Source organism: Salvelinus fontinalis, chromosome 14, assembly GCF_029448725.1.
Source record: "Salvelinus fontinalis isolate EN_2023a chromosome 14, ASM2944872v1, whole genome shotgun sequence".
Classification (NCBI taxonomy): Eukaryota; Metazoa; Chordata; class Actinopteri; order Salmoniformes; family Salmonidae; genus Salvelinus; species Salvelinus fontinalis.
The window spans coordinates 7,996,408-8,010,915 of NC_074678.1; positions in this window are offsets into that span (position 1 = coordinate 7,996,408).

Genomic DNA, 14,508 nt, shown 5'->3' on the forward strand with positions numbered 1-14,508 from the left:
GCGAGACAGCGCCCGCCAAAACGGCAGAGAATAGGAATCCACAGAAATACGAAATAACATCATAAATTGTTCTTACTTTTGTTGAGCTTCCATCAGAATCTTGTACAAGAAGTCCTAGGTCCAGAATAAATCGTTGTTTGGTTTTAGAATGTCATTTTCTCCTGTCGAATTAGCAACCTTAGCTAGCCATGTGGCGCAAACATGCCCATCTTCTCTTGACGCAAAAAAACGGAAAATCCCAAAAGTCCCAATAAACGTGGAATAAACTGATACAACTCGGTTGAAAAAACTACCTTATGATGTTATTATCACATGTATCAAATAAAATCAGAGCCGGAGATATCCGCCGTGTATACCGAACGCTTTTCAGAAGCCAATGTCGACGTACTTCGCGCGCCAGAGAAGACAAATAAATTTCCAGACCTGTCACTCCAAAAGCTTTTGTTCGGCCTCAGATCAAGCTAGACACCCCATTCCACCTTCCACTGCCTGTTGACATCTAGTGGAAGGCGTATGAAGTGTATGCATATCGATAAATATTAGGCAATTGAATAGGCAGGCCCTGGAACAGAGCATCGTTTTCAGATTTTTCACTTCCTATATGGAAGTTTGCTGCAAAATGAGTTCTGTTTTACTCACAGATATAATTCAAACAGTTTTAGAAACTTGACAGTGTTTTCTATCCAATAGTAATAATCATATGCATGTTGTACGATCTAGAATAGAGTACGAGGCAGTTTAATTTGGGCACGATTTTTTCCAAAGTGAAAACAGCGCCCCCCTATTGACAAGAAGTTTTAACAACCGCCCACTTAACACGGAAGCCAGCCGCACCAATGTGTCAGAGGAAACACTGTTCAACTGATGATCGAAGTCAGCCTGAAGGTGCCCAGCCCGACACAAGGAGTCGCTAGAGTGCGATGAGCCATGTAAACTCCTGCTGCGTCAGGTTCAGGCTGGGTCTAGAGACAGGATGCTCAGGCCCCTGCTGCGTCAGGTTCAGGCTGGGTCTAGAGACAGGATGCTCAGGCCCCTGCTGCGTCAGGTTCAGACTGGGTCTAGAGACAGGATGCTCAGGCCCCTGCTGCGTCAGGTTCAGACTGGGTCCAGAGACAGGATGCTCAGGCCCCTGCTGCGTCAGGTTCAGGCTGGGTCTAGAGACAGGATGCTCAGGCCCCTGCTGCGTCAGGTTCAGGCTGGGTCTAGAGACAGGATGCTCAGGCCCCTGCTGCGTCAGGTTCAGGCTGGGTCTAGAGACAGGATGCTCAGGCCCCTGCTGCGTCAGGTTCAGGCTGGGTCTAGAGACAGGATGCTCAGGCCCCTGCTGCGTCAGGTTCAGGCTGGGTCTGGGGACAGAATGCTCAGGTCCCTGCTGCGTCAGGTTCAGGCTGGGTCTGGGGACAGAATGCTCAGGTCCCTGCTGCGTCAGGTTCAGGCTGGGTCTAGAGACAGGATGGAGGTCTGTCCCCTGCTGTGTCAGATTCAGGCTGGGTCTAGAGACATGACGGCTTTAACTGGGGTCTCCTGGGGCCCTGGAAACGCAGTTGTTGCGTATGGTTCTGCAGCATGGGGGACTGTGGGGCCTCTGTCTGGAACCTCCTTCGGAGAGAGAGAGGTTAAGAAAGGGAAAGGGAGATACCTAGTCAGTTGTACAACTGAATGCATTGAACTGAAATGTGTCTGCCGCATTTAACCCAACCCCTCTGAATCAGAGAGGTGCGGGGGGGGGGCTTCCTTAACCAACGTCCACGGCGCCCGAGGAACAGTGGGTTAACTGCCTTGCTCAGGAGTAGAATGACAGATTTATACCTTGTCAGCTCAGGGATTTGATCCAGCAACCTTTTGGTTACTGGCCCAACGCTCTAACCACTAGGCTACCTGCCACCTCTACACTCTAACCACTGGGCTACCTGCCACCTCTACACTCTAACCACTAGGTTACCTGCCACTCCTCAAGCTGGCCATGCGACTAAGAAGAATGTATTGACAATGTTTAATGAAAACAGCAGTATCAATAGATTCTCTATTTAGTCACATAGCTATCCTCAAAGTTGCATCTTACATGATCTGGTGCTGAAAGAGGAACTGAACAAAGAGCTACTGCATCATCACCTGTTGGTCATGTTCAGGTTTCCATGGGAACACGAAGCCTTCGGACCCTCTCCAGGTCTTTCACCGCTCTGACACACTTCAGAAGATAAAGGTCATCACTTTTCAGGGGAAAGTCAGGAAGTTCATTTGAGATTTTTTTTTTTTACTAACTTGTGACTGCAGTGATACTGTATGCACCGGTTTCCCAGACCAGATTGAACATGTTCCTGGACTAAAAGGATTGAAGCTATTCCTGGACTAAATGGATGAACCTGTTCCTGGACTAAATGGATGAACCTGTTCCTGGACTAAAAGGCTTGAACCTGTTCCCCTGGACTAAAAGGCTTGAACCTGTTCCTGGACTAAAAGGCTTGAACCTGTTCCTGGACTAAAAGGCTTGAACCTGTTCCTGGACTAAAAGGATGGAACCTGTTCCTGGACTAAAAGGCTTGAACCTGTTCCTGGACTAAAAGGCTTGAACCTGTTCCTGGACTAAAAGGCTTGAACCTGTTCCTGGACTAAAAGGCTTGAACCTGTTCCTGGACTAAAAGGCTTGAACCTGTTCCTGGACTAAAAGGATGGAACCTGTTCCTGGACTAAAAGGCTTGAACCTGTTCCTGGACTAAAAGGATGGAACCTGTTCCTGGACTAAAAGGCTTGAACCTGTTCCTGGACTAAATGGATGAACCTGTTCCTGGACTAAAAGGATGGAACCTGTTCCTGGGCTAAAAGGCTTGAACCTGTTCCTGGACTAAAAGGCTTGAACCTGTTCCTGGACTAAATGGATGAACCTGTTCCTGGACTAAAAGGATTGAACCTGTTCCTGGACTAAAAGGATTGAACCTGTTCCTGGACTAAAAGGATTGAAGCTATTCCTGGATTAAACAACGTCTAATAAACACCAGCCTAAAACGTACTATACAGCTTGAATAAAGTGTTGAATAAACAGTTTGAATAAAGTGTTGAATTGATCTGGGTGTGAGGATCCATTGGTTCATCTCATAGTGTTGGGGGACAGAGGTCTCTTCATGACTGCTGGGTTGATAGCAGTGGAACCTCCCTGCCAGGCCAGCTCATACAGGAAGGAGTTAGCTCCAGGCCAGCTCATACAGGAAGGAGTTGGCTCCAGGCCAGCTCATACAGGAAGGAGTTAGCTTCATGGTCATCACAGTTGAAGGAGATAGTGTGGACTGGTACTGGAGCCAACAAGCCTCATCTGCTCCAGAATGGTCCTGGTTGGCTGAGGGTGGTTCACAACTAAGATCATCAGCACAGAGGTCAAACACCAGAGGTCAAATACCAGAGGTCAAACACCGGAGGTCAAACACTGGAGGTCAAACACCATAAGACAAACAATTAGGGACTCCTGTATAGGTCATTGGTTTCTATTGTATTCTCAGATTGTCTTCTATGGAGAGAATCCCATGGACCAGTCAACAGGTGAAGAAGGTGACCTTTGAACTTGCATTAAAATCAAAAGACGCAGGGCTCCATTTGTGTCTGGCGCTAAGGAGGCGCAACTGTCAAATGCACGTTAGTTTGCAATTTCCTCATGTAAAACTCTGGTGCACTGGCCATTTTTTCAATTTACCTGTCTAACATCAGCGCACTTACGCTGAGGGGGGAGGGGTGGCGATATTTGAGGTGTGTCCTTCAAAAAACAAGAGCACAAGGGACAATTTCATGCAGCGCTATCGGGACGTTTTGAGACTTTAACGGTCTTAACGGTAACACAGCTGATAATGGCATGGATATTGTAAATGGAAGTGCAGCCTATCCAGCCAAGACAGTGTCCATGGAAAGAGAGATGTTCCTCTTGTGCCGTTGAATCTCGTATTTAGAAACGTAGAAAAAGACAATTGGTCCCCCCTGACATTTAGGCTTAGGCTACCCTCCCCTTAATCAGGGCTGGTTTAGCAGCATCGTTTAGGTGCGTCATTTTATCCTAGCCATTAGGGAGTGAACGTTATTTATACTAAGGGTTATATGGGGAAAATCGGACCTCTCTGAAATGAAAACGGATAGCCCTCCCTTCGGCAAAATATATTTGACCTAAACACCTGAAAAACAAGAAAACAAATGACGTCCTCTACACCCAAAATTATAATTAAAACTAAGTGGATAGCAGTTTACCCTCACTTCTTGGACAGACCAGAATCCAGAGCCTTTGATATGCAGTTTTAGACACTGTTATTCGTTCTGTACGCATTAAACGCAAATCACACAGAGAGACGCCACCGACGGCGTCAGACGGAGAGACGCCACCGACGGCGTCAGACGGAGAGACGCCACCGACGGCGTCAGACGGAGAGACGCCACCGACGGCGTCAGAAGGAGAGACGCCACCGACGGCGTCACACGGAGAGACGCCACCGACGGCGTCAGACGGAGAGACGCGACCGACGGCGTCAGACGTAGAGACGCCATCGACGGCGTCAGACGGAGAGACGCCACCGACGGCGTCAGACGGAGAGACGCCACCGACGGCGTCAGACGGAGAGACGCCACCGACGGCGTCAGACGTAGAGACGCCACCGACGGCGTCACACGGAGAGACGCCACCGACGGCGTCACACGGAGAGACGCCATCGAAGGCGTCACACGGAGAGACGCCACCGACGGCGTCAGACGTAGAGACGCCACCGACGGCGTCAGACGTAGAGACGCCACCGACGGCGTCAGACGTAGAGACGCCACCGACGGCGTCAGACGGAGAGACGCCACCGACGGCGTCAGACGTAGAGACGCCACCGACGGCGTCAGACGGAGAGACGCCACCGACGGCGTCAGACGGAGAGACGCCACCGACGGCGTCAGACGGAGAGACGCCACCGACGGCGTCAGACGTAGAGACGCCACCGACGGCGTCAGAAGGAGAGACGCCACCGACGGCGTCAGACGTAGAGACGCCACCGACGGCGTCAGACGGCGAGACGCCACCGACGGCGTCAGACGGCGAGACGCCACCGACGGCGTCAGACGGAGAGACGCCACCGACGGCGTCACACGGAGAGACGCCATCGAAGGCGTCAGACGTAGAGACGCCACCGACGGCGTCAGACGTAGAGACGCCACCGACGGCGTCAGACGGAGAGACGCCACCGACGGCGTCAGACGTAGAGACGCCACAGACGGCGTCAGACGGAGAGACGCCACCGACGGCGTCAGACGTAGAGACGCCACCGACGGCGTCAGACGGAGAGACGCCACCGACGGCGTCAGACGGAGAGACGCCACCGACGGCGTCACACGGAGAGATGCCATCGACTGCGTAAAAATGTAAGTTGGTCATAAAATTTGATCTGATCTTCATCTAGGTCACAACAATAGACAAACACAGTCTGCTTAAACTAATAACACAAACTATATGTTTCCATGTCTTTATTGAACACACCGTGTCAACATTCACAGTGCATTGTGGGAAAAGTATTTGAACAATTGGATTTAATAACTGGTTGACCCTGATTTGGCAGCAATAACCTCAACCACATGTTTTCTGTAGTTGCGGATCAGACCTGCACAACGGTCAGGAGGAATTCTGGAACATTCCTCTTTACAAATCTGTTTCAGTTCAGCAATATTCTTGAGATGTCTGGTGTGAACTGCTCTCTCGAGGTCATGCCACAGCATCTCAATCGGATTGAGGTCAGGACTCTGACTGGGCCACTCCGGAAGGCGTATTTTCTTATTTTGAATCCATTCTGTTGATTTACTTCTGTGTTTTGTATCTTTGTCCTGTTGCATCACCCAACTTCTGTTGAACTTCAATGGTCGGACAGCCTAATATTCTCCTGCAAAATGTCTTGATATACTTGGGAATTAATTTTTCCGTCGATGATAGCAAGCTCCAAACCATGATGCTCCCTCCACCATACTTTACAGTTGAGGATGAGGTTTTGATGTTGATGTGCTGTGCCTTTTTTTCTCCACACATAATGTTGTGTGTTCCTTCCAAACAACTCAACTCTAGTTTCATCTGTCCACAGAATATTTTACCAGTAGCGCTGTGGAACATCCAGGTGCTCTTTTGTAAACTTCAGATGTGAAGCAATGGGTTTTTTGGACAGCAGTGGCTTCTTCCATGGTGTCCTCCCATGAACACCATTCTTGTTTAGTGTTTTACGTATCGTAGACTCGTTAACAGAGATGTTAGCATGTTCCAGAGATTTCTGTAAGTCTTTAGCTGACACTCTAGGATTCTTCTTAACCTCATTGAGCATTCTGCGCTGTGCTCTTGCAGTCGTCTTTGCGGGACAGCCACTGATAGGGAGAGTAGCAACAGTGCTGAACTTTCTCCATTTATAGATCATTTGTCTTACCATGGAATGATGAACATCAAGGCTTTTAGAGATACTTTTGTAACCCTTTCCAGCTTTATGCAAGTCAACCATTCTTAATCTTAGGTCTTCTGAGATCTCTTTTGTTCGAGGCATGGTTCACATCAGGCAATGCTTCTTGCGAATAGCAAACTCAATTTTTGTAAGGCAGGGCAGCTCTAACCAACATCTCCAATCTCGTCTCATTGATTGGACTCCAGGTTAGCTGAGTCCTGACTCCAATTAGCTTTTGGAGAAGTCATTAGCCTAGAGATTCACATCCTTTTGCCAACCTACACTGTGCATGTTTAAATGACGTATTCAATAAAGACAAGAAAAATACAATAATTGATGTGTTATTAGTTTAAGCACACTATGTTTGTCTACTGTTGTGACTTAGATGAAGTTCCTATCAAATTTGACGACCAATTTAAGCAGAAATCCAGGTAGATCCAAAGGATTCACATACTTTTTCTTCCCACCGAGTAGCTATGCCAACGTAATGTCGTGACAATCCATACACTGAGCAGCTATGCCAACGTAATGTCATGACAATCCATACACTGAGTAGCTACGCCAACGTAATGTCATGACAATCCATACACTGAGCAGCTATGCCAACGTAATGTCATGAGAATCCATACACTGAGTAGCTATGCCAACGTAATGTCATGACAATCCATACACTGGGTAGCTATGCCAACGTAATGTCATGACAATCCATACACTGAGTAGCTATGCCAACGTAATGTCGTGACAATCCATACACTGAGTAGCTATGCCAATGCAATGTCGTGACAATCTATACTCTGAGTAGCTATGCCAACGTAATGTCGTGACAATCCATACACTGAGCAGCTATGCCAACGTAATGTCGTGACAATCCATACACTGAGTAGCTATGCCAACGCAATGTCATGACAATCCATACACTGAGTAGCTATGCCAACGTAATGTCGTGACAATCCATACACTGAGCAGCTATGCCAACGTAATGTCGTGACAATCCATACACTGAGTAGCTATGCCAACGCAATGTCGTGACAATCTATACTCTGAGTAGCTATGCCAACGTAATGTCGTGACAATCCATACACTGAGCAGCTATGCCAACGTAATGTCGTGACAATCCATACACTGAGTAGCTATGCCAACGCAATGTCGTGACAATCTATACTCTGAGTAGCTATGCCAACGTAATGTCATGACAATCCATACACTGAGTAGCTATGCCAACGTAATGTCGTGACAATCCATACACTGAGTAGCTATGCCAACGTAATGTCGTGACAATCCATACACTGAGTAGCTATGCCAACGTAATGTCGTGACAATCCATACACTGAGTAGCTATGCCAACGTAATGTCATGACAATCCATACACTGAGCAGCTACGCCAACGTAATGTCATGAGAATCCATACACTGAGTAGCTACGGCAACGTAATGTCATGAGAATCCATACACTGAGTAGCTACGGCAACGTAATGCCGTGACAATCCATACACTGAGTAGCTATGCCAACGTAATGTCATGACAATCCATACACTGAGTAGCTATGCCAACGTAATGTCGTGACAATCCATACACTGAGTAGCTACGGCAACGTAATGTCATGACAATCCATACACTGAGTAGCTATGCCAACGTAATGTCATGACAATCCATACACTGAGTAGCTATGCCAACGTAATGTCGTGACAATCCATACACTGAGTAGCTATGCCAACGCAATGTCGTGACAATCTATACACTGAGTAGCTATGCCAACGTAATGTCGTGACAATCCATACACTGAGTAGCTATGCCAACGTAATGTCGTGACAATCCATACACTGAGTAGCTATGCCAACGTAATGTCATGAGAATCCATACACTGGGTAGCTATGCCAACGTAATGTCATGACAATCCATACACTGAGTAGCTATGCCAACGTAATGTCATGACAATCCATACACTGGGTAGCTATGCCAACGTAATGTCATGACAATCCATACACTGAGTAGCTATGCCAACGTAATGTCGTGACAATCCATACACTGAGTAGCTACGGCAACGTAATGCCGTGACAATCCATACACTGAGTAGCTACGCCAACGTAATGTCGTGACAATCCATACACTGAGTAGCTACGGCAACGTAATGTCATGACAATCCATACACTGAGTAGCTATGCCAACGTAATGTCATAACAATCCATACACTGAGTAGCTATGCCAACGTAATGTCATGAGAATGAAATACACTGAGTAGCTATGCCAACGTAATGTCGTGACAATCCATACACTGATTAGCTATGCCAACGAAATGTCATGACAATCCATACACTGAGTAGCTATGCCAACGTAATGTCGTGACAATCCATACACTGAGTAGCTATGCCAACGTAATGTCGTGACAATCCATACACTGATTAGCTATGCCAACGTAATGTCATGACAATCCATACACTGATTAGCTATGCCAACGTAATGTCATGACAATCCATACACTGAGTAGCTATGCCAACGTAATGTCGTGACAATCCATACACTGAGTAGCTACGGCAACGTAATGTCGTGACAATCCATACACTGAGTTGCTACGGCAACGTAATGTCGTGACAATCCATACACTGAGTAGCTATGCCAACGTTGGGGACAGGATGGGACTGTTGTTGGGACAGCTTTATGTACGTCCTAACAGTTTCTGGGCACCTATTGTCAATGTTATAGTGTTTACCCCACACTGATTTACATTAGAAAATCGCCACTGTATATACAGTCCTGGACACACCTACTCATTCAAGGGTTTTTCTTTATTTTTACTATTTTCTACATTGTAGAATAATAGTGAAGACATCAGAACAATGAAATAACACATATGGAATCACATAGTAACCAAAAAAGTGTTAAACAAATCAAAATACATTTTATATTTGAGATACTTCAAATTAGCCACCCTTTGCCTTGATGACAGCTTTGCACACTCTTGGCATTCTCTCAACCAGCTTTCATTCCCACATCCCTTATTAAATTGGTGCTGGCTGCATCGCTGACAAGTTAGCTATTTTAATGTAGGGATATTGTTTTTTCCTGATTCACTCTAAGCCACGAAAGCAGGAGTATGATCATGTCTGTCTGGTGGCTTCAAAGGCTCTTATTGGCCAAGACATGGGCTGTGTTTGAATAATCATACGAACCGCACTAACAGTACTATTAGTACTACTAACAGTACTATGCTTATTGGTCATAGTATGAATATACTTTAGTATGTCAAAAGTTCCCGGATGTTGAACTACATTCGCCATAATACGAAGTATGCAAGCAGTGGACGTCTGAGGCCTAAGATGGCGGTTTGAACAGACGCTTTTTAACCGAGCTCCGCACCAAACTTCCGAAAGATTGTGAAAAAAAAACAAGTTTACAGTCATTACTGTTACTGTTTTTATTTGTTCAAGATATAAGAACTTCCTGTGACTGGAATAAGAATTGGATAATGTATTTCGGCATGTCCATGCGATGTCGGGACAAATAAAGGAAGAAGCTAGCCGTTCTATTGCTAATCAACAAGAGAGGAACGTGCTTATAGACAACTGCCATACCTATCCTTGCCCTATGGATAATATCATGCTGTCGAATGCTGTTGAAGATGGCAAATTCCCCTCTTTACCGGTTACTCCGTGCAAACCTCCACCCTCCAAAAATCCCAACATGAACTCTGACGTCATGGCTACCCTCTCCTTACTCGTCGACTCCAGGTCTGACACCGTTGAGAAAATGGTCGGCGCGAACACCATAGTTATCGAAGGCTTGAAAAAGACTGTGGAGTTTGCATGTGGTGAAATCAAGGATGTGAAAACGAGTGGCAAAAGTTGAAAAAAGTGTGGAAAAGAATAACAATGTCTACCATAGACGTCTCACTGATCTGGAACAATACACAAGAAGATGGAACCTGAGACTCTACGGCTTGCCAGAGTTGGAGAATGAAGATGTGCGAGGAGAGGCTATCCGTATCCGTAAGTTATGCCTGCAGAGAAGATAAAAGTTGGTGATACCATCGATGTTGTGCATCGCCTCGGCAAGAAGCAACAGCAAAACGATTCAAGACCAAGTGTGACGGGTGTCGTAATCCTCCTCCTCAAACGAGGAGAGGATAGAAGGATCGAAAGACCAAAATGCAGCGGGTTGTGAATACATAATGAATTTTAATAAACAAGACAAAACAAAACACACGAAGAACACTTGATACTTTACAAAACAACAAAACGAAGTAAACAGACCTGGACACGAACTTACATACAACGTGAAGAACGCACGAACAGACTACAAATACCTAACGACAATGAAACAGTCCCGTATGGTGCGCACATACACTGTCACGGAAGACAATCACCCACAAACAAACAGTGAGAACACCCTACCTTAATATGACTCTCAATTAGAGGAAAACGCAAAACACCTGCCTCTAATTAAGAGCCATACCAGGCAACCCAAAACCAACATAGAAACAGAAAACATAGACTGCCCACCCAAAACTCACGCCCTGACCATCACACACATACAAAACAACAGAAAACAGGTCAGGAACGTGACACCAAGGGGTATCATCATCCTCTTCACTGCCAGATTCTACAGGGATGCTGTCTGGAAAGCTGCTAGGAAGAACGCCTTCCTTCAGAGCCATGGTATGCGTTTCGCCGAGCATCTCAGCCCCGAGGACATAGAAAGGAGGAACAAGTTGTGGCCAACTATCGAGAAAGCACGAAATGAGGGAAAGGCTGCTTATTTCCTCGGAGGACGAGGGTTCATCAACGGTTCAGAAAATCCATATTCCTCCCTTGAATCTCACCAGAAGGAACAGATTGATGGTTTCAACCATGGTATTCTCATTTTCCTTGTATTGATTAACGTTACCTAACAAGCATCAGGTGACTATTTTTTTCGGAATACTCAGGTACCTCAATGTATTAGTTTGTTCTTGTATGACCAGACCAGAAGGCCTATTTTGTTTACAAACTTACGAAGAAGACTGAAAGTTGTATTTATATTTTTATGTATACAGTAACTAAGATACTGTTTTAAAGGGAATAAGACCGGTCTGCTCTGATTTAACACGGTTAATGTTCTATTTAACTGGATAAGACGGATAATGATCAACTGGATAATATATATAGATTAAATGAACGGAATAATATATGTAAATTAAATCAATTGGAAAATATATATAGATTAAATCAACTGGATAATATACAGAGATTAAATAAACTAGATATTATATATGGATTAAATAAACTGGATAATATATAGATATTAAATAAACTGGATAATATATATGGATTAAATAAACTGGATAATATATAGAGATTAAATAAACTGGATAATATATATAGATTAAATAAACTGGATAATATATATAGATTAAATAAACTGGATAATATATATAGATTAAATAAACTGGATAATATATATAGATTAAATAAACTGGATAATATATATATATATAGATTAAATAAACTGGATAACATATATGGCAGAAGGAGAAAGAGCCTTTATTATATCTAGGAAAAAATGTATTGAGGAGGGAAAACAGATTTCATCCTATTCTTTAGACTTGAGAAATTTCACTCTACAAATAACACTATCCATGAATTAAACATTGATGGTGTTATTACAGATGACCAAAAATTAATCGCTAAATACTGTATCAATTTTTACAGGAAATTGTATAGCTCTACGTACTGTCAGGAATCCACAGATATGTTTTTTGACTCACTGAATAATGTTCACTCTATCAGTGAAATAGAATCTAAACAGTGTGATGAACCCATCAAAGTTGAAGAGATTATAGAGTCTATCAAACATATAAAGAACAATAAATCACCAGGTGTTGATGGAATTCCTTCAGAATTTTACAAATTATTTTCTGAACAAGGAGCTCCCTTGTTCCCTTACTATTTGAAGTATTTTTAGAGCGTATTAAAAACAATGTTTCCCTCCTGCAATGAGTCAGGGGTTAATAACACTGATACCTAAGCCTAAAAAATAAGTGCTGCTCATCGATAACTGGCATCCAATTTGTCTTCTTAATAATGACTATGAGATACTACTTGCAAAAATAATTAAAGAAGCCCTCGATGCAATCATTGATGAATCACAGTCTGGCTTTAAATCATCCTCTAGATAAATCAGCTCCCAGGGTACAGCAGCCAAATCATTTAGAAATAGCTCATGATTAAATGTTTTCAAATTTCCCTTGACCACAATCCTAGGGGGTTTCTTTGGAACCTTGGTGTTCATGGTTATGATCACAATATTATGGGCTGTCCAGCCCACTGACATTGACCTTGCTTTTAAGCATTGCAATGGTATATTACAGAAAATCAGATCGATGCATGTGTCTGAACGATGACCCAACTTAATTGATGATCTAGTAGTATCATTAACCATTTTGTTTCAAACCACAGTTCTTGGCATATCTCATCAATTTTGTTCTATTCGAATTATTGTGATCCTTCCAATTTATATTAAAATCCCCCATGATAAATACATCTCTGTTGCTATCTGTGGCCTGGTCAAACCCAGTACATAAGTCATCCAGATAGGACACCGTAGAATTAGGAGGTCTATACACACATCCCACCAATATGGGTGCTTGGTGAGACAGATGTACCTGAGCCCATAGTGCCTCTATTTGACATACATTCACAAATGTAAATTTACAAACAAAAAAACACATTTTCTTACACTACAAAAAGAAATTGAACTGTATTTTAAGACAACTAAATACTCTACTAACAAAAAATCTGTTAGAATTATAAGTGTATGTATGTCCCTTTAAGGTCCTTGTGTAATGTAATATTGTACCCCCTAGCTCGATTGCCCTTTGTATATTATCCATATATACTTGTGCTCCCTCATGTACTTCCTGTATTGATTTGTTGTTAATAAAAAAAAGGTAAAAAAAATTCGAACACAGCATTTATCATTGGTCCCTAACCGGACGCAACACCCAGCGTATGGGTAGCCGTTTGGGTCAAATTATAATTTGACATGTCAAATAACACGATTCTATAATATAATTTTGTGTGTGCAAACCAAGCGTCACCACTACGATAGCACTGTCAAAGTTGTCCAAAATAATTCTGCAAACAACCACCCACACCGGCCACAATGTGTTTACAATACCATGGTGGTAATAACGTATTATTTTTTCGACCGAATGGGAAAATGTCTGTGTGAGCATTTGAAATATGATCAGGATCAAAACTGTTTGGAAATATGTTTGATACAGATGTTATTAGCAACCTCGGGGGTAGCTAGCAAGCTTTAGCTTGGTACCTAGCTAGCATCAAGGCAACCAGCCTGAAAGCAATGACCAGTATAAACTGCAGTCATTTTCAATATTCTTAGCAATGATTTAGGGATTCATGTGAGTAAGTATTAGCTAGGTAGCCACTTGTTGTTCCCCTATTGAAATCGAACTTCAATTCATGAAAATAACTAGCTAGCCAGCTACTTAACCCTGTTGCCCAAAGCTAACGTTATTAGCAGCCAGCTAGCTTCATCCGGCTACAGAGGCGTGAACCGGGCCGTGTTGTGCTGTGAAGCTAGCCACAACAAGGATTATCCACGATAGTGGAATTTGCAGTTTGCCTTCAAATTAAAAGTCCCCATTTGAAAGTGACGCAGAAGGTTACATAATTGGTGGAATCATGACATATTAAGACTAGATAATATTTAACAAGGTTAGAGGGCTGTAATTATGGAGCAATACAATTGCGTACCAGTCTCTACGGTAACACTCACAGAACGCAACTTTTTACGCAAATATTAGCGTCGTAGCTCTTATTGTGTGACTTTGACTGTGGGAAAGTCCTCCTCAGAGTTGTCAGACTCCAAAACATACACTTAGTATGTTTTTTTTCTCTGGAATAGTGTTCAATACACATAGTAGGTTGACAGGTACAATAAATGTGGCTCAATTCACAGTGGTTTCAGAGTCCCGCAATAAGAGCTATGAAACGAATGTTTTGTGGGTGTCACTGAGTAGACTGATACCCAATGTCATTGATCCACAATCCATAGATAAGGCTGTAAAGTGAAATAAATATGCCCACAAT